Raw genomic sequence first — 24,281 nt, 5'->3', positions numbered from 1 at the left:
TGGTGGCTGACTAAATACTTTTTTGCCGCACTGTACATGGGTTTGAGTGAGAGGACTAACTTGTGTCTCCAAGTGGCCACACACACCTCTCCAAAGTGTGCACAGTTCCTAAGCTATTTCAATGCACTTTTATGACTCAGCTCTCCTTGCTGTGCTGTTGAGTAACTAGAGCAAGCACACTTGTTTGGGACAGAATGCTGCATCCCCACCATCACACAAAAACGGTCCATTATAAATCGCGATCTGGGTCAGGTGGGAATAATTTGAAAGCTTGTTCTATTGCACATAGAAAGGAGTCATGAGTCCATTCAAGTGCGTGTGCCACAGCAAATTTTCTTCACCCATAAACAAACCGGCTTATTCTGTTCAAAACAACCCAGGGTATTATACCATTTCATCTTGTAACTGTACATCAAAGATAGTGATCATAAACATTGACACAGTATATAACATGAATTTTATGATTTGGAAGTGTGAAGTGCACGTTTGGACTCACGGGTGTTTGGCTTGCTTGTATGATATCAAAGCGGTATTTATTATAATCCTCAACGTCTCATCTTTCAGAATATATTGAGTCATCTTAATCTACAGCATTTCGCTCAGAGGGGGAGATGGGGGCCACTTGTTGTCGTGCGCAGTGCTCAAGTTCAGAATGGCTGTCAGTCAAAACCCATACAGCGCTGTGAAGCACAGAGACAGAGCTCTGACTACTGTCCAGCAACTACGTTCAAATTTAGGTGCTTATTAGTTCCCAAATCTGCCATTTTCAATGGGCAGACGTAAATTAATCACTAGTCACGGTAACTAAATAATAATCTTCAGAAATGACTTTGTCAAAGCAACAAAATATCTAGGGCTTTACAAGGATTGTGAAATTTTGGGATTACGCGGGTTAACATCATTGTAATCAAATTGTATTGGTCACATACACGTGTTTAGCAGATGTTATTGCGGGTGTAGTGAAATGCTTGTAAGCAAAGTTCTCTAAGAGCTAGTCCTAGAAATCACAGAGGGTGCACAGAGGGACATGTCAAAAATGCTGAATAGCAAGTCATTATTCATATAAAATGAAACAGATGTATTGAATTCTCCATACATGTAGTCTATATTGAAGGGCACTTACTTTTAATATAACAGGCTTTTAAAGTTCAGTATTGGTGCACAATTTCTATACTTACAATATCAAAGGGACACAAAAGGCACTCTTTTCATGGAATGAATCAGGGGCCAGTTGGTTGCCATCTATTGATTTTAACATGTGCTGCCTCTAATCATTAAAGAAATCTATAGAGTTCCCTCCATACTCTCCACTGAATACACATTAGGCCTGTGGCTGGTTAATGTCACTATCCAGACAAATTCAGATGGGTATGGTGAGACTCATAGTATTTGAGTGATCAACCATGTTCAAATGTTTTTATTTTAGTTACTCTATTTCAGGTTTACTAATATTCTTTCATGTAAAATTCTTCAATAGCCTATTTCAAGGTCGATAAGGCTACAAACTGTATCGTTACGCCTTCCTCCAACTATCAAAATCGCATATTCATTATTAGGCTACAAAATACCAACATATAGCAGAACACTGCTAAACTGAGTAATATTTGTTCAGTACATATATCTTGCACTGCGGTCTGCGAGGTCGAGTGTAGACTCGCCCCCTCCACTCTGATTTTAGGGAGGCGGCCCGTCATTGTTTCAGACTGCAGGTAATGGCGCCATCCTCCCCCCCCGCACAGCTTCCAACTCAGCAGAGACTCAGAGCACATTATTAGTTCAATGCCTGCTGAAATTGGTATGCGGAATTTTAGAGGGTTGAAAATCCTGCAGCTGAAGCTAAGGTTAGCATGGGGGTCTAAATTGGGAAATACCGTAGGCTATCCGGATAAAATTTCCCTTTGAATGAAAAGGTAAATTGTTCATGCTACTATTTTAGAGTGTGTTTGATTTGTTGTTTTCAAAAGGAATTGAAGTACATTTGAGCAAGTTGTTATTACACATGACCGTTCCTTTCATATAACGTTACAGTCTTTGAAGTTTCTAGGAATAATTATCTCCGGTTTTTATCGGTGGAGCTCCAATGAGAGGAAGCGGAAACACTGAATATAAGTTTTAGCCTTTGCATTGTCTCTGAATAACGGTAGGCTAATAGAGCTTTGGAAGTGAGGCCCGGGATTCTGCATTGCTCGGAGTCTGTTCATTGTTCTCTGGGAGATGAGTTGACAGTCAAGCCGTTTTAAACCACTCGCGAGGAATGTTTCGCAGAACTATTACATGTATCCCGTTCATGAATCCATCCATGTGCACATCGCGAAATGTTACAATATATCGGTGCGATTCACAACAAGATAACGTTGAAGTAAGTTATTCGCGCTGAATGAGTGGAGACTTCTGGTAGGCTACACTTGATTTGCCTCTTACACAGTTATTATACTGGTAATGTAAACGTTTTCCTTCGAAATAACAGAATAGCAGACGTGACTGAATTGAGTTCGCCATCCTCTCATGTTTTCATGCAAAATAACAGAATAGCAGACGTGACTGAATTGAGTTCGCCATCCTCTCATGTTTTCATGCAACTGCTCTTTTCTTCAATTATATTTAGTGATCGGAATGAGGACAACATTTATTTTGTTTATTTTCATTCACTTTATTTGACATTATACCGAGTCCCCTGGATGCTGCATTGTACAGTGTACTCACGTAACATTTGACAGAAATGTTTGTGAAGTTAATTCAAAATAGTGTGATAACAATGCGATTATTAGGATCTTGTAGATAACAGTGTGATCTTGAACCATGATTTTATTTTGGCTATTGCTATACATGTTGACCAGTCATCTCTTTACAAATACTGTTCATAGATACAGATTGAGGGTCACTATCAGTGGGTGAGATGTTCTAAAAGCTGTCACCTCAACATCAGCATGAACTGATTTCACCATCACACGATCGTTCTTCATCACGCCAGACCTAAATGTGTGGATTAACAGGCTTTGGTGCCCATGACAGGACCCGCTGCACTCTGGCCCACCCCTCCGTTGTAGTGGGGTGATGGTCTGTGTGTCCGAGTAGAATAGTGATGTAATTACATAGTCATGGTGTGTACAGAGTTCCCTTTGATGAACTCTAGGCTGACTTTTTTTTCCATAAGCTTTCATAAACTTTAAACCCGTTCAACTCAACTTTATAATCTGTCAGTGCAACTGTTGCATCAAGTGTCTGGATTATTGTCTCAGGATGATAGAAGGCATTTGGTTGACCCATATGATGACATCACCAGGTCATCTGAAAAGGCTGGGTGGAATTTCTGCCATATTGCTCAAGAATTAAGAATTTGTCCCTGAGGCAAGACGTGTCTGTGGGTTTTGGCCTTTTCATGACCAAAGCAGTTAAGAGTTCTGGGTGCCAACATCACGGCATCTCTCTATCTCAACTATTCTATTCCTCACCCAGTTTTCACCCTGCTTTTATATAATGCTGATCATTTGAAGGACATAATATAGGCTTACCATTTTATGACTGACATGGTTCATGTGGGATTTCCCAAGGATTAGTGTTATTGGTGGTTTATAGGAACCTTTTATTGCACTGTATAGGCTAATAGCCATCCTATTGGTCACAACGGGAAGATTACTTCCACACAAAGTATTTGTTGCTTTTCGTGATGCAAGCAATGACAATTTTTTTGGTATTTCTTATGTTGTGTTTGTTAATCCAGGCGAAAAAGCAGGGGCTAGCTGTAAACACAGAAGACGCCAATTTTCAACTTAATTTATATTATCCTCCACTGCATTTTATATGCCCTATGCGGGTTCAGAAATGGTTTAGGGTATCGAAGCAAATGTAAAAGAATTACAACTGTGAATCCATCACTTAGGCCTATATACAAATAAAAAGGTATTAAAAAAAACTACAAAAACAATGTATTTACACATTCATCATCATTAAGCTCCTTTTGAAGTGTGGCTCCCAATGGAAAAAAGTGCTGTAGGGCTGCCTTGGAAGTGTGTGTTAGCCCCTGTGTTTGGGCTGTTGTGTTTCTGTTGACCCTACCACTGTTGTTTTATTGAGCTGATCCAATGTTGTGTTGTCCCATCAATCCATCCTACCCCCTGCTGTGCTGAGAGTTTAGTTCACATGGCTGCTTGGCCCGGGTTCAGGTGACCCTTTATCATGCTGATGGTAAGATGAATAAACAGGCCTGGGAGCCAGGACAAAGTGACACGGAGTGCTGGATGCCTGCTGGAGAGAGAGAGAGTGAGAGGCAGAACCTCTCTCTCTGGTTGCAGCCCAACTCGTCTCCACTGATCTGGCCAGAGTGATTGCTGCCATTCCCTCTGCTCATCCCTTTCATCACTGCCCTGCTTTCTCTCTCTCTCTCTCTCTCTTATATCTTGTATCTCATCTCTTCTTGCTACATAGCTAGGCCTATGTCACCTACCTCTCTCTTACTGTCACTTGAAACTATTGAGTGTTCTCTCACTGTTTCCCACTGCTCTCCTCTCGCACATGTATTTTCTTGGAAATATTGATAAAGAGGTAGACAGAGGTTGGAAGGGACAGAGGGAAAGGGATGTTGGTACTGACCAGTGTGTCCCCACGGCATGTGTCATCATGTCTTGTGTGTTTGACCATCCCACCCCACATAGCCACACCCTCTCCCTCATCACAAAAAAAATAACTCAGCCTGTTTCCATGGCAACGGACTACATCTTTATCTGCCCTGTTTTCTTTGGGCGCTGAAATGTACTGAATCACCCCTTTTCCTACGTTCGCAGGCTACCCCTACCCCCTGCTGTCTGCCAGAGCTCTGCTAGTGTGCAGAAAAGCAGCCAGGAAGGGGGAGGGGGGGTTTCAATGTGCACACTGCACACTTGTGTTGTGTGTCCTCACATCAACCCACAGCATGCTTATAATTTCTCCAGCGTCTCCCCACCTGTACCCATCTAGCAAGTCATCTCAATTCTAAATCATAAGTGTGTGTGAATGACTGAGAGAATCAGGTGTCAGCCATAAAAGGGGGAATTTCCCTCTGGGGGAATCTGGGCTTGTTTTCATAGTCTGAGGCATTTCTAGGAGGGTGAAATGTGTTTCACACATAATTGCCCAGGAGGAAGGCAGGTCAGGGCTTTGCGCACTCTGTGATGGCTTCCGGGGAGGGGGGGGGGGGGGGTAGTCCTGCTTTGTGGCATTTTGCAAAGGCTTACAGGTTATAACATTCTTATTGTAATACCTAGTTCTCTTGAGTTAGCATTAAAGAGTGTATTCTCCCCTGTATTTTAGAATTTGACAAATAAACAAACAGTCTTTGGATATCTGAATGTCTAGCATCTGTTTGATGCTACAGAGCCATATACAGCTTATATAAATATCTCCTGTAAATCCACCAGGGCAGACAAATTTCAAAGATTGATAGAAAATATCCAGATTTATTTTATGGTGTTTTAAATCAGGACTCTCCAACCCTGTTCATGCAGAGCTACCATTCTGTAGGTCTTCACTCCAACCTAAATCTAGCACACCTGATTCTAATAATTAGCTGGTTGATCAGCTGAACCAAGTTAGTTACAACTGAGGTTGATGCGAAAAACCTACAGGAGAGTAGTTCTCCAGGAACAGGGTTGGAGACCACTGTTCTACCACAGGAGGTTGGTGGCACCTTAATTGGGGAGGACAGGCTCGTGGTAATGGCTGGAGCGGAAATAGTGGAATGGTATCAAACACATGATTTCTATGTGTTTGATGCCATTCCATTCACTCCGGTCATTATTATGAGCCATCCTCTCCTCAGCAGCCTCCTGTGTGTTCGACATTGCCTTATACTGAGCCACACTGGCTGCGTTTACACAGGCAGCCCAATTCTGATATTTTTTCTACTAATTGATCTTAATCACATCAGATCTTTTTCAGAACTGGTCAAAATTGGGCTGCCTGTGTAAACGCAGCCATAGTCCTTTACCCAACTTCGTTACAGTAGCAATTATGTTCGGCATGGTGGGCTGGGGAAGCTGAGACTGTTTGTGCTTATGACGATGGGCTTGTCCTGTCTGCGGTAAATGGCCAAACGGATAAGACTCTGCTGAAAATGGTGTAGGACTTCTTAACCACCAACTGTTTGGTCCTCTTCCAGAAGATTTAGGAGCAACGTAGGGCAAAACGCTGGTAAGGGTAACACATTGGTAAAGGTACTGTATCAACCGAATGGGACTGGCTAGTGTATTGTTTAGGGACAATAAGGGGACATTGGGAGTTGCTTTTGAGAGGAAAATTCAGCCAACAAAGTGAATGGGCTAGGGGGCTAAAGAAGGTATGAGAAGTAGGAAGGCGGTTCTTACACAGTATGAAGTGTTGTGTATGGGAGAAATGGCACCTCAATCGCTCTCACACACACAACAATACATTTTCTGTCTAAGCAGAACCCTGCACATCAAAACCCCCTTCCTCATCTCAAAGTACTGTCTGTAAATCTCCCCCAGCCAATTGACTTTAACAGATCATTCTTGTCAGGAGTAGCCCTTTGCAGGGGAATTTTGTAGGCATGTCTTCAAAATCAAATCAAATTTTATTGGTTACATACACATGGTAATGCGAGTGTAGCAGTGCTTGTGCTTCTAGTTCTGACAGTGCAGTAATATCTAACAATTCCCCAACAACTACCTAATACACACAAATCTAAACGGGTGCATGAGAATATGTACATATAAGTATATGGATGAGCGATGGCCGAGCGACATAGGCAAGATACACTAGATGGTATAAAATACAATGTATACATGTGATATGAGTAATGTAAGATATGTAAACATTATTAAAGTGGCATTTAAAGTGGCATTGTTTAAAGTGACTAGTGATCCATTTATTAAAGTGACCAGTGATTGGGTCTCAATGTAGGCAGCGGCCTCTCGGAGTTAGTGATTGCTATTTAACAAGTCTAATGGCCTTGAGATAGAAGCTGTTTTTCAGTCTCTCGGTCCCAGCTTTGATGCACCTGTACTGACCTCGCCTTCTGGATGATAGGCAGGCAGTATGAACAGGCAGTGGCTCAGGTGGTTGTTGTACTTGATGATCGTTTTCCTGACATCACACTCCGAGTGCCCTCACCTCCTCCCTGTAGGCCGTCTCGTCGTTATTGGTGATCAAGCACACTACTGTTGTGTCATCTGCAAACTTGATGATTGAGTTGTTAGCAGGCATGGCCATGCAGTCGTGGGTGAACAGGGAGTACAGGAGAGGGCTGAGCACGTACCCTTGTGGGGCCCCAGTGTTGAGGGTCAGCGAAGTGGATATGTTATTTCCTACCTTCACCACCTGGGGGCGGCCCGTCAGAAAGTCCAAGGACCCAGTTGCACAGGGTGGGGTTGAGACCCAGGGCCTTCAGCTTGATGATGAGCTTGGAGGGTACTATGGTGTTGAATGCTGAGCTGTAGTCAATGAACAGCATTCTTACATAGGTATTATTTTTGTCCAGATGGGATAGGGCAGTGTGATTGCAATTGCGTCATCTCTGGACCTGTTGGGGCAGTATGCAAACTGAAGTGGGTCTAGGGTGACCAGTAGGTGGTGGTGATATGATCTTTGACTAGCCTCTCAAAGCACTTCATAATGACAGAAGTGAGTGCTACGGGCAGTAGTCATTTAGTTCAGTTATCTTTGCCTTCTTGGGTACAGGAACAATGGTAGCCATCTTGAAGCATGTGGGGACAACAGACTGGGATAGGGAGTGATTGAATATGTCCGTAAACACACCGGCCAGCTGGTCTGCGCATGCTCTGAGTATTGTGTTTTGAGAATCTGAACAGAGAAAAGAATGAGGTGGTTGTGTCAATACAGTTGTAGTCTTGATTTTATACCTTTCAGTGTCCCTGGCTGGTTTCTGTCCCATAATCTTGTTGTGTTCCATAACCGCAAGGTGTGTCTGCTCCCTCATGCTTGTGTACCCAAACGGCCCTTTCAGCAGGGCACTGTGGAATGACTCCAGATAACCTGGGTTTTACAAAACGAAAAGGTAAAAAGAGAAGATGGGTAGACTAAATTCATTACATGGTCTGGAAGGTACTCTTCCGTCCTCAGGCTACCTTTAACCACTTGCAACCCCATGACACATCTTGCATACAAACACTACCCAATTCATGTGTATGTAGCCGATGCGAAATGGCTAGCTAGTTAGTGGTGGTGCGCGCTGGTAGCGTTTCAATCGGTGACGTCACTCGCTCTGAGACCTTGAAGTAGTGGCTCCCCTTGCTCTGCAAGTGCTGTGGCTTTTGTGGAGCGATGGGTAACGATGCTTCGAGGGTGACTGTTGACGTGTGCAGATCGTCCCTGGTTCGCGCCCAGGTCGGGGCGAGGGGACGGACTAAAGTTATACTGTTACATTTATACCATGCTTACTGTAAATTGAGCTATTTTAGCCATCAGCTTGTAAATATTTTGGCCAACTTACCTTCACCTTGTCCAGAGCTAGGGTTGGAAGCGCATTTTGGTGGAATGAGATTCTGTTCTACCTACAACAAAATACAGAACAATACACAATTTAACCACCCCACTAATTGTATTGATCTCTATTAGACTGGCTAGCTAAGAATACTTAACATGGACATTTCAATATTGTCAGCTTGCTGTTAGTTAACTAGTGTCACTAAATTGGCAGCGAGACTGCTAGCCATCTGAGACTGGCTGAGAACCAACCATAGACGATGTATACACATTCATCATTGCTTCCAACACACAGAGAGTGAGTTAGCTATATCGACACTTCTATTTTTAGTTATGGAGTGTTTTCCAGACACGGGTGGAATAGATGGCTACCAAATTGAGATACCAAATAAGAGTAGCTTGAAATAGTTTACGATAGCTAACGTCAGTCAAAGATAGAACAAACAAACATGTAGCTACCACTTCTCAGCTGTTGTAAAATGGATTCCCCATCAGTTCAGCCTGAAAATCCCTCTGATAATCTTTGGTCACCGCATCATTCTTGATAGCTGCAAGCCACAAGCAGAATCAGGGGGAATCTCTGGTAGGTAGAACGGTAAAATATTTTTGCTCTTGTTTGTAATTTTTTTTATTTTACTCTGCAAGTCAGTTAAGAACAATTCCATATTTTCAATGACGGCCTAGGAACAGTGGGTTAACTGCCTGTTCAGGGGCAGAATGACAGATTTGTACCTTGTCAGCTCAGGGATTTGACCTTGCAACCTTCCGGTTACTAGTCCAATGCTCTAACCACTAGGCTCCCCTTAGCACAGCCAGGCACAGAACACCGCACCGGCATGATGACAAACAATGAAAAGCAAACGTTCAAAGAAATAACTTGCCTAGAGAGGTTCTTAGAATAGCTTGTTGGTCGTTCGAAAGTAAACAACAATATTATTCACATTTGTGGGCACGCCCCTTTTACCTAGTGGGCGGTATCAGCTTCCGCTATGAATGTCGGACTTTGTGGTTCACTATGAGCAGACGAATACACCAGGAGTTGAAACTTTACGATTTTACCAGTGAAATTAAAATGTGCGAGTTGTAGCTTGTGGTTTGGACAATTGTGATGTTTATTATAAAAACTCAATGTTTTTTTTTTAACTAGGCAAGTCAGTTAAAAACAAATTCTTATTTTCAATGACAGCCTAGGAACAGTGGGTTAACTGCCTGTTCAGGGGCAGAATGACAGATTTGTACCTTGTCAGTTTGGGGGTTTGAACTTGCAACCTTCCAGTTACTAGTCCAACGCTCTAACCACTACCCTGCCGCCCGTGTAGTTAATATAGTAATGACTATATGCCATGGCAGAGCCAGGGTGAAATTCCCCTTTAAGATTTTAACAATAAACCATTAATTATGCAAGGTTATTTCAAGATACATTTTGTATGTCTCGTTCTCCCCCTCCCCTCCCATGTTAGAACTATCTTCCAGGCCAGGTCATTTGAAATGGTTCTGTGGCCAGTGCTTAATTTGAGACGGATCCTGCACCTCTCCGTTTTGGACTGTTTTGTTCCGTTACCTATTTGGCCGGATCAGGTACCTCATGGCATTAATATAATTTTCACTTTTTGCAATGTAAAAATTCCAATAAAAGCAATCAAAGTTCATTCCAGTTGCCTCTTAGGTAATTATCCTGCCCCCACGAAAAAATACATGTGAAAAAGTTGATTTTCAGCCTAATATTCTAAAAGTTTATTTGGGTTGGGCCGGCCGAGTTTATGGTTTGCGCAACATTGTAACCAATGTTTGAGACCAACGGGTGGCGGTGGCTGTGTGAGAAGCATGCCAGCATCTCTCACATAACTAGAATGAGATTCACTTTCTATGATCTCTCTACTCTGATAGACATGCAACTCTCATCTCTCCAGCATTGCACTTCATCATTTATTTATTTATAGAATCATAGCCACGCGAAGGGTTCTGCACGAACTGCAGCAGCCCTGATTAATTGAAATACATTAGCCAAAGTTATAGAATTACTGCTGTCTGTTCAGAAAATAAATGAAATCATTCTGAATAGCCTACTACACCACGAAAATGCCTATAATTTAGCGACAGAGGCCCAATAGTTGTGGATTGAAGCCCAATAACAAGGAACAACCTACAGTCGGGAACGTGGGGCAAATATGTCAGGGAAAAAACAGCACAGACAAAACAGGCTTTTCGCAATATTTCAAATACAATCGAGGGAAAACGCAGGTTGGGAAGCAGACTATGCTGTAGACTACCAAAATATTTGATCAACTTCCTTATATTGTTTTACAAAAGAGAGAGAGAGAGAGAGGCTTTTGGTACGTGCGCCTCGGCCATCACCAGCGAGTGATTGGGTGAGTCAGTGACACTGGAAAACATTTTTAGGACTATAATTTCCTCCTCATATTGTAGCCTACAATATGTCTCCACGCACTTAGGCCTAGGCTATTGATAGATTCAAGACAGGTTTTTATTGATCTCAGATTCTCAGTTTGTCCGTGTCAAAGAAGCCATTTCCATCATTTGTGCGTTATTAAATCAAGGTTCTTCCAAAGTCTCCAGTCATGTAAAATTACATAACAATTGCATGACAGCGTTTATAAAAGGCCAACATTTTAGCGGACCCTAGGCTACACATTTTTTTCTCCCATGTGTGCAACTTCTAGAAGTGCCTCTACATACTGCTCTATGCCACTACACAAATGTGATATGTTTTATTAGAAAGCTTTTTTTTTTCATGAGTTACAATACCTCAACTCCCCAGGTCACCCCTCACTTTTTGTTCCGGCACCTCTCGATTTACAAATGAAGCACTGACTGTGGCTGATTACATAAATACAGTAATTCCACATTAAAACATTTATGAGGGCAGATTAAATGACTAAACAGCCCAGATTTACCAGCAATGTGAGCCGGGGACAGATGTTTTATCATTTGGCAGGTCAGAGGCCAGTTATTCAGGTTAGGCTGCTGGAATAGTTTTTCTCTACTTCAAGTGACCCTTTTTTTCATTGTGCAACCAACGTTTTCATTGGCATACTATCCCACATTGAGTCCCCTCGAACTGTTCATGCATTGATTTGCCTTTTGACTGATTCTCAGTAGTCTAAGCCAGAATCTTCCAGAGCCTTGGCTCTTGGTTTAATGGTGGTTTGATTCTCACCAGCAGGGCTCTTGTTTTCACGTGTCACACTGTTCGTTCCTAAAGAGGACTGCTTGGCAGTAGTAGACTGTGATAAAATCACCAGTAGCTGATGACGTTACTGTCAGACTAGGGTGCGAGTTTGCTCGACGGTGAGACTGCTTACGGTCTTCATTAAGGAGAGAATGTCAACGCCAGCATGGCCAAACTGTCCTCCTCACTTGTCTCTAATGAAAGTGAAACAACATCATGGCATGCCAATAGCAATTTCACATTGGAAGAGTTTCCTAAGGCATAAACCGTTTCTGGTGTTCAGACTAGGGCTGTTGCGGTCATGAAATTTTGTCAGCCAGTGATTGTCAAGGAAATAGCATTTCATACTCTTCATGGTGATGTATCCTGAATAGGTATACGAAGGTAGCAATATGCAATATCCTTATTTCACATATTTGGGTATTATTCTACACACGGGCTATTATTTGAATGCGCTCCACCCCGTAACAAGACCACATTCGGTTGTTCCGGCCAGACCAAATCTGAACCAATCCTAGACGTCGTATGTTTTACAAGTTTGGGCATCACAGTACAGCACAGTAGAGTTCAGTACAGTACAATACAGTACACTGTACTGTACTGTACTCTAGTGTATTCTACTTTACTGTACTGTACTTTACTGTACTGTGCTCTACTGTACTGTACTGGGCTGTCCAAACTTGTGAAACATAGACGTCTGATTGGTCCAGCTTTGGTCCGGCAGGGCGGACTTTTCAAAGTCCATGGAACGTCCGGGGTCAGCTCGGTGGGTGAGGAGGCTTGTTACAGTAAATGGGAAGAGGGTAGGTGTCAGTAAGAGCCTGGAGAGGTGACATTGACTGGATAGAGACAGAGAAAGGAGAGGGAGAGAGGGAGGGGTTGTGCAGACGACAGAAAGAGAAAGAAAACAGTTATGAGCTGAACTTAACAGTATACCGGTGGTAGGGAGGACAGTAGCAGGTGACCCAGCTGTGGTTTGTGACAACTATGATTTCCCATTGTAACCAATTCAGTTGCAGTAATTATGTTGCCAATTTAGTAACAGCGTTGTTATTTTTAATAATTCATAAACAAACTTGAAATCAGTAAAAACATTGGTAGGTCTACCTTTACTTGTTACTTCTGTGAACCTTCATTATCCTCCCTCCTCATGAAGGAGATACATTTGAAAATACCTTGAAAATATGTGAGTTTTTGGTTACGTAATTACAAGGCACAAGTCAATGTTTCTTAAACTTACAGAAGGCAGATAATGTATCAGAAACTAAATATAAGTGTTGGATATTAGTTGGCAGGGTTCTTTACTTCAACAATATTGGTTTTGATGTATTTCTAATAAATGTTCATCCTTTCGCTAATAGATGTTGTCTAAGACCCCTTTTCCATCTGTTTGACCAGAAATCAAAGCCTTTACTTATTCCTAATTTTTAGGATGGAACATTTTTTTAAATATATATATGCCTCAAAAACCCTTGAATGAGTAGGTGTGTCCAAACTTTTGACTGGTACTGTGTCTCTCTATTTCCAAAATTAAAATCACTTGGAGTTGTGTTTTTACAGCCCTTTATGTCTTTTTTTATTATAACAATAAGACATATATATATATATATATATATATATATATATATATATATACAGTACCTTTCAAAAGTTTGGACACACCAACTTATTCCAGGCTTTTTCTTTATTTTTACTATTTCATACATTATTGAATAATAGTGAAGACATCAACACCGTGAAATAATACATATGGAATCATGTAGTAACCAAAAAAGTGTTAAACAAATCAAAATATATTTATCATTTATATTCTTCAAAGTAGCCACCCTTTGCCTTGATGACAGCTTTGCACAATCCTGGCATTCATTCAACCAGCTTCATGAGGTAGTCACCTGGAATGCATTTCAATTAACAGGTGTACCTTGTTAAAAGTTAATTTGTGGAATTTGAGCCAATCAGTTGTGTTGTGACGAGGTAGGGGTGGTATACAGAAGATAGCCCTATTTGGTAAAAGACCAAGTCCATATTATGGCAAGAATAGCTCAAATAAGCAAAGAGAAATGACAGTCCATCATTACTTTAAGACATGAAGGTCGGTCAATCCAGAACATTTCAGGAGCTTTTAAAGTTTCTTCAAGTGCAGTTGCAAAAACCATCAAGCCTATGATGAAACTGGCTCTCATGAGGGCTGCCGCAGGAAAGTAAGACGCAGAGTTACCTCTGCTGCAGAGGATACGTTCATTAGAGTTAACTGCAGCTTAGATTGCAGCCCAAATAAATGCTTCACAGTAACAGATACCTCTCAACATCATGATGAGTTGGACCGCAGAGTGAAGGAAAAGCAGCCAACAAGTGCTCAGCATATGTGGGAACTCCTTCAAGACTGTTGGAAAAGCATTCCAGGTGACTACCTCATGAAGATGGTTGGGAGAATGTCAAGAGTGTGCAAAGCTGTCATCAAGGCAAAAGGTGTTATGGTTACTACATGATTCCATGTGTTGTTTTATAGTTTTGATGTATTCACTATTATTCTACAATGTAAAAAATAGTAAAAATAGAGAAAAACCCTTGAATGAGTAGGTGTGTCCAAACCTTTGACCGGTGCAGTATATATATTTACTGAACATCAATATAAACGCAACAATTTAATTGATTTTACTGAGTTATGAGGCTTTTTGTAAGTACCGCCAAATTCTCTAAAACGACATTGGCTTATGGTAGAGAAATTAACATAAAATTATCTGGCAACAGCTCTAATGGACATTCCTGCAGTCAGCATACCAATTGCACGCTCCCTCAAAACTTGAGACTTCTGTGGCATTGTGTTGTGTGACAAAACTGCACATTTTAGAGTGGTGCACTGTGTAATGATCATGCTGTTTAATCAGCTTCTTGATATGCCACACCTGTCAGGTAGGTGGATGGATTATCTTGGGAAAGGAGACATGCTCACTAACAGGGATGTAGACAAGTTTGTGCACAACATTTGAGAGAAATATGATTTTGTGTGTAAGGAATATTTCTGGGATCTTTTATTCCAGCTCATGAAACATGGGGCGCTTTACATGTTGCGCTTATATTTTTGTTCAGTATGTGTATGTATATGTGTGTGTGTATATATATATATATATATATATATATATATATATATATATATATATATATATATATATATATATATATATATATATATATATATATATACAGTGCCTTGCGAAAGTATTTGGCCCCCTTGAACTTTGCGACCTTTTGCCACATTTCAGGCTTCAAACATAAAGATATAAAACTGTATTTTTTTGTGAAAAATCAACAACAAGTGGGACACAATCATGAAGTGGAAGGACATTTATTGGATATTTCAAACTTTTTTAACAAATCAAAAACTGAAAAATTGGGCGTGCAAAATTATTCAGCCCCTTTACTTTCAGTGCAGCAAACTCTCTCCAGAAGTTCAGTGAGGATCTCTGAATGATCCAATGTTGACCTAAATGACTAATGATGATAAATACAATCCACCTGTGTGTAATCAAGTCTCTGTATAAATGCACCTGCACTGTGATAGTCTCAGAGGTCCGTTAAAAGCGCAGAGAGCATCATGAAGAACAAGGAACACACCAGGCAGGTCCGAGATACTGTTGTGAAGAAGTTTAAAGCCGGATTTGGATACAAAAAGATTTCCCAAGCTTTGAACATCCCAAGGAGCACTGTGCAAGCGATAATATTGAAATGGAAGGAGTATCAGACCACTGCAAATCTACCAAGACCTGGCCGTCCCTCTAAACTTTCAGCTCATACAAGGAGAAGACTGATCAGAGATGCAGCCAAGAGGCCCATGATCACTCTGGATGAACTGCAGAGATCTACAGCTGAGGTGGGAGACTCTGTCCATAGGACAACAATCAGTCGTATATTGCACAAATCTGGCCTTTATGGAAGTGGCAAGAAGAAAGCCATTTCTTAAAGATATCCATAAAAAGTGTCGGTTAAAGTTTGCCACAAGCCACCTGGGAGACACACCAAACATGTGGAAGAAGGTGCTCTGGTCAGATGAAACCAAAATTGAACTTTTTGGCAACAATGCAAAACGTTATGTTTGACGTAAAAGCAACACACCATCCCCACTGTCAAACATGGTGGTGGCAGCATCATGGTTTGGGCCTGCTTTTCTTCAGCAGGGACAGGGAAGATGGTTAAAATTGATGGGAAGATGGATGGAGCCAAATACAGGACCATTCTGGAAGAAAACCTGATGGAGTCTGCAAAAGACCTGAGACTGGGACGGAGATTTGTCTTCCAACAAGACAATGATCCAAAACATAAAGCAAAATCTACAATGGAATGGTTCAAAAATAAACATATCCAGGTGTTAGAATGGCCAAGTCAAAGTCCAGACCTGAATCCAATCGAGAATCTGTGGAAAGAACTGAAAACTGCTGTTCACAAATGCTCTCCATCCAACCTCACTGAGCTCGAGCTGTTTTGCAAGGAGGAATGGGAAGAAATGTCAGTCTCTCGATGTGCAAAACTGATAGAGACATACCCTAAGCGACTTACAGCTGTAATCGCAGCAAAAGGTGGCGCTACAAAGTATTAACTTAAGGGGGCTGAATAATTTTGCACGCCCAATTTTTCAGTTTTTGATTTGTTAAAGTTTGAAATATCCAATAAATGTCGTTCCACTTCATGATTGTGTCCCACTTGTTGTTGAGTCTTCACAAAAAAATACAGTTTTATATCTTTATGTTTGAAGCCTGAAATGTGGCAAAAGGTCGCAAAGTTCAAGGGGGCCGAATACTTTCGCAAGGCACTGTATGTATATATATATATATATATACATACATACAGTGGGGCAAAAAAGTATTTAGTCAGCCACCAATTGTGCAAGTTCTCCCACTTAAAAAGATGAGAGAGGCCTGTAATTTTCATCATAGGTACACTTCAACTATGACAGACAAAATGAGAAAAAAAAATCCTGAAAATCACATTGTATGATTTTTTTAATGAATTTATTTGCAAATTATGGTGGAAAATAAGTATTTGGTCAATAACAAAAGTTTATCTCAATACTTTGTTATATACCCTTTGTTGGCAACTACAGAGGTCAAACGTTTTCTGTAAGTCTTCACAAGGTTTTCCCACACTGTTGCTGGTATTTTGGCCCATTCCTCCATGCCGATCTCCTCTAGAGCAGTGATGTTTTGGGGCTGTTGCTGGGCAACACGGACTTTCAACTCCCTCCAAAGATTTTCTATGGGGTTGAGATCTGGAGACTGGCTAGGCCAGGACCTTGAAATGCTTCTTACGAAGCCACTCCTTCATTGCCCGGGCGGTGTGTTTGGGATCATTGTCATGCTGAAAGACCCAGCCACGTTTCATCTTCAATGCCCTTGCTGATGGAAGGAGGTTTTCACTCAAAATCTCACGATATATGGCCCCATTCATTCTTTCCTTTACACAGATCAGTCGTCCTGGTCCCTTTGCAGTAAAACAGCCCCCAAGCATGATGTTTCCACCCCCATGCTTCACAGTAGGTATGGTGTTCTTTGGATGCAACTCAGCATCCAAAGAACACCATACCTACTGTGGTGTCATCTGACCATATGACATTCTCCCAATCTTCTTCTGGATCATCCAAATGCTCTCTAACAAACTTCAGACGGGCCTGGACATGTACTGGCTTAAGCAGGGGGGCACGTCTGGGACTGCAGGATTTGAGTCTCTAGCGGCGTAGTGTGTTACTGATGGTAGGCTTTGTTACTTTGGTCCCAGCTCTCTGCAGGTCATTCACTAGGCCCCCTGTCTTGTTCTGGGATTTTTGCTCACCGTTCTTGTGATCATTTTGACCCCATGGGGTGAGATCTTGCGTGGAGCCCCAGATCGAGGGAGATTATCAGTGGTCTTGTATGTCTTCCATTTCCTAATAATTGCTCCCACAGTTGATTTCTTCAAACCAAGCTGCTTACCTATTGCAGATTCAGTCTTCCCAGCCTGGTGCAGGTCTACAATTTTGTTTCTGGTGTCCTTTGACAGCTCTTTCGTCTTGGCCATAGTGAAGTTTGGAGTGTGACTGTTTGAGGTTGTGGACAGGTGTCTTTTATACTGATAACAAGTTCAAACAGGTGCCATTAATGCAGGTAATGAGTGGAGGACAGAGGAGCCTCTTAAAAAAGAAGTTATAGGTCTGTGAGAGCCAGAAATCTTGCTTGTTTGTAGGTGACCAAATACTTATTTTCCACCATAATTTGCAAATAAATTCATTAAAAATCCTACAATGTGATTTTCTGGAGAAAAAAAATCTAATTTTGTCTGTCATAGTTGAAGTGTACCTATGATGAAAATGACAGGCCTCTCTCATCTTTTTAAGCGGGAGACCTTGCACAATTGGTGGCTGACTAAATACTTTTTTGCCCCACTGTATGTGTATATATTTTGTTCAGGCCAAATTTGGTCCGCGGGCCGCCAGTTGGGGAACTCTGGTCTGGACTCTAGAGCCTTACCCCATCGAAGTAGGTGGATACATATACACATAAAACATGACTGGTCATTGGTCAGAATAATCAGATAAAATTGTGATGTCATGCTGTGTGCCAAAAACTCCATCCCACCTGAACAGGCTGAAATTCCAGGTGTTTTGTATATAAACTTAGCCAAAAAGAAACGTCCCTTTTTTAGGACCCTGTCTTTCAAAGAAAATTCGTAAAAATCCAAATAACTTCACAGATCTTCATTGTGAAGGGTTTCAACACTGTTTCCCATGCTTGTTTAATGAACCATAAAAAATGTATGAACATGTACCTATGGAATGGTCGTTGAGACACTAACAGTTTACAGATAGTAGGCAATTAAAGTTACAGTTATGCAAACTTAGGACACTAAAGAATCCTTTCTACTGACTCTGAAAAACACCAAAAGAAAGATGCCCAGGGTCCCTGCTCATCTGCCTGAACGTGCCTTAGGCATGCTGCAAGGAGGCATGAGGACTGCAGATGTGGCCAGAGCAATAAATTGCAATGGCCATACTGTGAGACGCCTAAGACAGCGCTATCCTTACAGTGGCAGACCACGTGTAGCAACACCTGCACAGGATCAGTACATCTGAACATCACACCTACGGGACAGGTGCAGGATGGCAACAACAACTGCCCGAGTTACACCAGGAAGGCACAATCCCTCCATCAGTGCTCTGATTGTCCGCAATAGGCTGAGAGAGGCTGGACTGATGGCTTATAGGCCTGTTGTAAGGCAGGTCCTCACCAGACATCACCGGCAACAACGTGGACCAGACAGGACTAGCAAAAAGTGCTCTTCACTGACAAGTCGTGATTTTGTCTCACCAGGGGTGATGGACGGATTCACATTTATCCTCGAAGGAATCAGCGTTACACTGAGGCCTGTACTCTGGAGCGGGATCGATTTGGAGGTGGAGGGTCCGTCATGGTCTGGGGCGGTGTGTCACAGCATCATCGGACTGAGCTTGTTGTCATTGCAGGCAATCTCAACGCTGTGCGTTAGAGGGAAGACATCCTCCTCCCTCATGTGGTACCCTTCCTGCAGGCTCATCCTGACATGACCCTCCAGCATGACAATGCCATCAGCCATACAGCTCGTTCTGTGCGTGATTTCCTGCAAGACAGGAATGTCAGTGTTCTGCCATGGCCAGCGAAGAGCCCGGATCTCAATCCCATTGAGCACGTCTGGGACCTGTTGTATCGGAGGGTGAGGGCTAGGGCCATTCCCCCCCAGAAATGTCCAGGAACTTGCAGGTGCCTTGGTGGAAGAGTGGGGTAACATCTCACATTAAGAACTGGCAAATCTGGTGCAGTCCATGAGTAGGAGATGCACTGCGGTACTTAATGCAGCTGGTGGCCACTCCAGATACTGACTGTTACTTTTGACCCCTCCTTTATTCAGGGATACATTATTCCATTTCTGTTTGTCACGTCTGTGAAACTTGTTCAGTTTACGTCTCAGTTGTTGAATTTTTGTTATGTTCATACAAATATTTGCACATGTTAAGTTTGCTGAAAATCAACGCAGTTGACAGTGAGAGGACGTTTCTTTTTTTGCTGAGTTTATATATTTTAAGCTCTTGCACTAAAAGGGTATTATCATAATGTTCACAATTTCTTAGAGTTATTTTGACCTCATAGTGTGGAAATATCATTTAAAAATCAGTAAAATTACGTGTTTGACTGCACTGCCCTTTTAAGCTTGAATTGCAACGAAGAGTCTCCTCAGGCTTCATTTTCTTAATCCTAGGCAGTATAGAGTTCGAGGAAGTGTAACGCTCTTTAAGCTTTAACCAGCTTTTTACTCTTGTTGATACTTTTCAAGCACCCGAATGGTCTTTCCCTGGGACATAAAGCTGTTTTCATTTCATGGGGAATCTTTGAAGAAGTCTTTTCCCGCTTTATGTGATGTGATGTGATGTATGGTAGACAGAATGGGTGAAATGACTGTTGAAAGGTCCATTTAATGTCTTCAGGTGGTATTCTGTCTCTCTAGCACTCAGCTCAGTCATTTTGCCTCACGGAGTTCATTCAAATTAATCCAAATTGGCGGGTCACACTGTGTGCACTGCCAAGTCAGTGTCACACTGCCACAAATGTCCAGCTTCATCCTGTGTGGTTTGCATTAGAATGGATCTTTCTTATGAAGGACCATGATTAATTTTGTTGCAGATTTATGGGTATTGATTCCCTTTTCTACTTTTGATTCTCCTAATCGTTCGTATGTAAGGCCTACTCAAAGGCATGTAGTAATCTTACTCTGACTACAGAGATCCCACTCTGGGACTTTGATATGCCATATTATGTTCAACAAAATATTGAAACATTTCCCAAATATTTCTTTGGGGGAGGGGAAATCAAAATACCACTCATATTTCGGAGGAAGCGGTAACACTTCATATGACACCAATTTTTCCATTGTAGCACCTACATATGAAACATTATGGAGTCTTAAATGAGGCATGGGTAAGGCCAAAATATCATAAATATGCTCATTTTAATGAATTATTTCTCAATTATGCTTTATACTGAACAAAAATATAAACGCAACATGAAACAATTTCAACAATTTTACTGAGTTACAGTTCATATAAGGAAATCAGTCAGTTGAAATCAATTAATTGGGCGATAATCTATGGATTTCACATGACTGGGCAGGGGAGCAGCCATGGGTGGGCCTTGGAAGGCATAGGCCAACCCACTTGGGAGCCAGTCTCACCCACTGGGGAGCCAGGCCCAGCCAATCAGAATGATTTTCCCCCCACAAATGGCCTTTATTACAGACAAAAATACTCCTCAGTTTCATCAGCTGTCTGGGTGGCTGGCCTCAGTCGATCCTGCAGGTGAAGAAGCCGGATGTGGAGGTCCTGGGCTGGCGTTGTTACACATGGTCTGCGGTTGTGAGGCCAGTTGGTCATGCTGTTTAATCAGCATCTTGATATGCCACACCTGTCAGGGGAACGGATTATCTTGTCAAAGGAGAAATGCTCACTAACAGGGATGGAAACAAATTTGTGCACAACATTTTTGAGAAATAAGCTTTTTGTGCGTTTGTAACATTTCTGGGATCTTTTATTTCAGCTCATGAAACATGGGACCAACACTTTACATGCTGCTTTTATATTTGTATTCAGTACCTACAAATGTCAAATATCTGTCAACAATCCTTTATCCAAAGGACCATTCTATGGGTTAAATGTTGTGAAAATCCCCCAAATAATGGTATTTTCACCCCCTGGTTTCATGAGGAATCACACCTATGGACTGCTAAGGCTATGCTTGCAGTGTAGTTTCACAATATACACTACATATCCCAATCTAGTGTCTCAATTAGCCTACTGGTTAGGAATCATTTAGCTCTTGTGGCAATGATTTAGCTCTCTGTGACAATGATGGCTTTTTGAGAACATTTTATCTGAGCGGTCTGTAATGAGCCCATGTGCAGGCAGCATGGACGGAGGGAATCTGATCTTATTCCATGAGCATCTGAGACTAGCTGCATGTTTACTGGCTCCCTGGGGCTGTCCCTGGCCATGAGGTGTTGTGTACCACTGCAGAAACACAGTGGCCATGGGCCATGCTGAGGGAGCCTCCTACAGCCCAGCAGACATGTGTCTATGGTGAAGCTAATATGGGCTTCATGTCAGCGTAGCGGCTAGGCTAGTCAGGTCTTCTTCCCTCCCAGGACCAGACAGATCCCTGAACAACGGGACAGACTAATCCTACGCATTGTCTGATCAGGCTAATCCACCCACATGACCTGCCTCTTAACTGAACTCTCTCGCCCACCCCGCAGACAAAACGCTAGTTAGCTGTATAGCATGCTACGAACCCCCTTAACCTCTCCCTTGGTGGGGAACACCCAGCTGGGACGATAACGACACAACACTCCACCTATTAGAGCACCCCCAGCTGTCCTACACACTCGCACCCAGCATTGCTGATAACAAGCCACCTCATTACAGGAAATGGCTAAGCCTCCCTTTGAACCCTCTCCTCCCTGCGCTGGTGATTAGGCTGCTGCACAACCACCCACCTATTGGGAAATGCCTACACAAGCCCTCAGCCCAGCCAGACAGTCTGTGTGTCTGTCTGACCTTCAGCTCTGGCCTACACTTACTCCCACCACAAGCGCTGAAAGTGTTGTTTTTGTCTGGCAGAGGAACTGTTTTGGACTCTTTCAGCAGCATTTACTTGGCTTGTGGGATAGAGAGGACAGGAGGGGTGTATGGGCTGTTGATCCTCCTCCTTGTAGTAAACAAGCACTTCTTACACAGACATGGATGTGCAGAGTAGACAACACACCATAATAATGGCTGGAACAGAGTAAAGAGAATGGCATCAAACACATAGAAACCATGTGTTTGATACCATTCCACTGATTCCGCTCCAGCCATTACCACGAACCCGTCCTCTCCAATTAAGGTGCCACCAATCTCCTGTGAGACACATACACATGCCTTAGTCTTGCTCTCAGAATTTCCTTAAGATCACCAAGTCTATCCTTTTTGAATAAGCAATGGCGATTTTATCTTTACTTGCTGACACAGTCACAAAAATAAATGTGTCGGAAAAGCATATTCATTTAGTGTGTGGAAGGCGGACATTTCCTCCCACATTTAACAGTAATAGTTTATGAATGACTCATTCGTGAATATTGATGTTTCTCTGTAAACACAAAACTTTAAACTTTGTCTGCGAGAGTCAGATAGTATGTACACCACAGGTTGGTTGATCCTGCCAGTCAGTGCCTCGGGTCCGGGCTGTAAAGAGCAAACACAGACAGACTGTGGTCTGGTGACATCATGAGTACAGGTCAGCTTGTGACTGAGTGCTGGGTAAACACACCCGGAAGAGAGAAGAGAGGAAGAGGAGCGGAAGAGGAGGCTCGATTCATCACAGCAACAAAGACGAAGTGATTGGAAAGGAATGTACTGACTCTTGCACTCCTCTGTACCTCAGCCTTATTACCTCTTTCATTGTTCTCTCACTCCTTCTTTATCCCTCTCCCATTTATCTCACTCAATGCTCTGCCCTCAAGTCGGAGCATTAAAAGCACACTGTGATGATGGTGGATATGGAAGGACTTGTGAGAAAGAGCCTAATTACAGATATAGGATGTTAATTTGACCAGTTTCTCACACCCGGACAATAATCCTGCAGTAACAGGTAATGTTAATTATTTTGTGGATTATAATTAATGGAGATTTTTGTAGGGGTTGGTCCATTTTTTGGCAAATCAAGAGACATTTTAAAGTGGAAATTACAAACTTTGGAAGTCTTTTTTTTAACCTGGAATACACTACTACTGTGTTTCCTGCTGTGCCGCACATTTTCTGCAACAACAGGGTGATGAAATGAAGATCCTACATCTAAAAACCACCAAGAGCTCAGAATTTCAGCCACCAAACCTCATAAATGTTGCATAGTATCATAAATGTTACCATGGGCATTAGGGTTTCATAACAGCAATATCTTATGCAGCGTGCTAAAATCCTATATTATCATCACCTTTTATGTGGCTGCTCAGAGTGTGGGTGTTTTCATGCAGTGTTACTGAAGTGTTTGATTGCATTTGAATGGATGGCTGAATAAGATCACCTAATGTAAAGCCCCCTAACTTGTCTTCCGTCTCATCAAGGACAATGGGACTTAAGCTGAGATGTATCATATTCACCTGTATGACAATGATAACAAGGCTTTTTTTGCAACCACTCTCTCTGTTGTCATCCTCATCATCACTTTCACGCGTGTGGCCGTCCACCGCTCGGACGGCGCACAGCTGTCTTTAGCCTGTCTGTGGAAGTCTGATTAGAGTGCAGATTGACGTCACACTACCACGTCTCCGCAAGGCATTAGCCGTACGGGTGTGTGTGTGTGTGTGTGTGCTGGAGTGAAAAGGGGAAGGGTGTCCCAGGCACATGTGCAGACAGCGTGCGGATCCCCAGTGGGGGGTGGGCTTCGACTGAGCTGTTCTTATTCTCCCACTTTTACTCTCCGCAAATGGGATGACTGTCAGGAAATCTACTACCCTTCCACCATGGTGACAGGGGAGACATCTGCATACGGCCTGTGGACATTGAGGGGGTGAATACAGAGGCAGGGCAACGACAGCACTGGAGGAAAAATGGGTCTCTGACTTGGAG

The 24,281-nt window shown here is 42.4% G+C and overlaps 1 protein-coding gene across 6 annotated transcripts in view; it reads left to right on the top strand.

Moving 5' to 3' along the window:
• The window catches only part of LOC110502387 (inactive ubiquitin carboxyl-terminal hydrolase 54), a 113,988-nt gene that overhangs the window by 37,422 nt on the left and 52,285 nt on the right, over positions 1-24,281 (top strand). For 2 of the 6 annotated variants that reach the window (XM_036959697.1, XM_036959693.1), the window contains exon 1: positions 1,783-1,910. The exons of the other annotated variants lie outside the window; for them this stretch is intronic. The gene's annotated coding sequence lies outside the window, so the exon portion shown is untranslated. Of the gene's footprint in view, positions 1-1,782; positions 1,911-24,281 lie in introns of those variants that run through there. 6 annotated transcript variants of the gene reach the window in all.

Source organism: Oncorhynchus mykiss, chromosome 23 (genome assembly GCF_013265735.2).
Source record: "Oncorhynchus mykiss isolate Arlee chromosome 23, USDA_OmykA_1.1, whole genome shotgun sequence".
NCBI lineage: Eukaryota > Metazoa > Chordata > Actinopteri > Salmoniformes > Salmonidae > Oncorhynchus > Oncorhynchus mykiss.
This window is presented reverse-complemented; position numbering and strand designations above follow the sequence as displayed.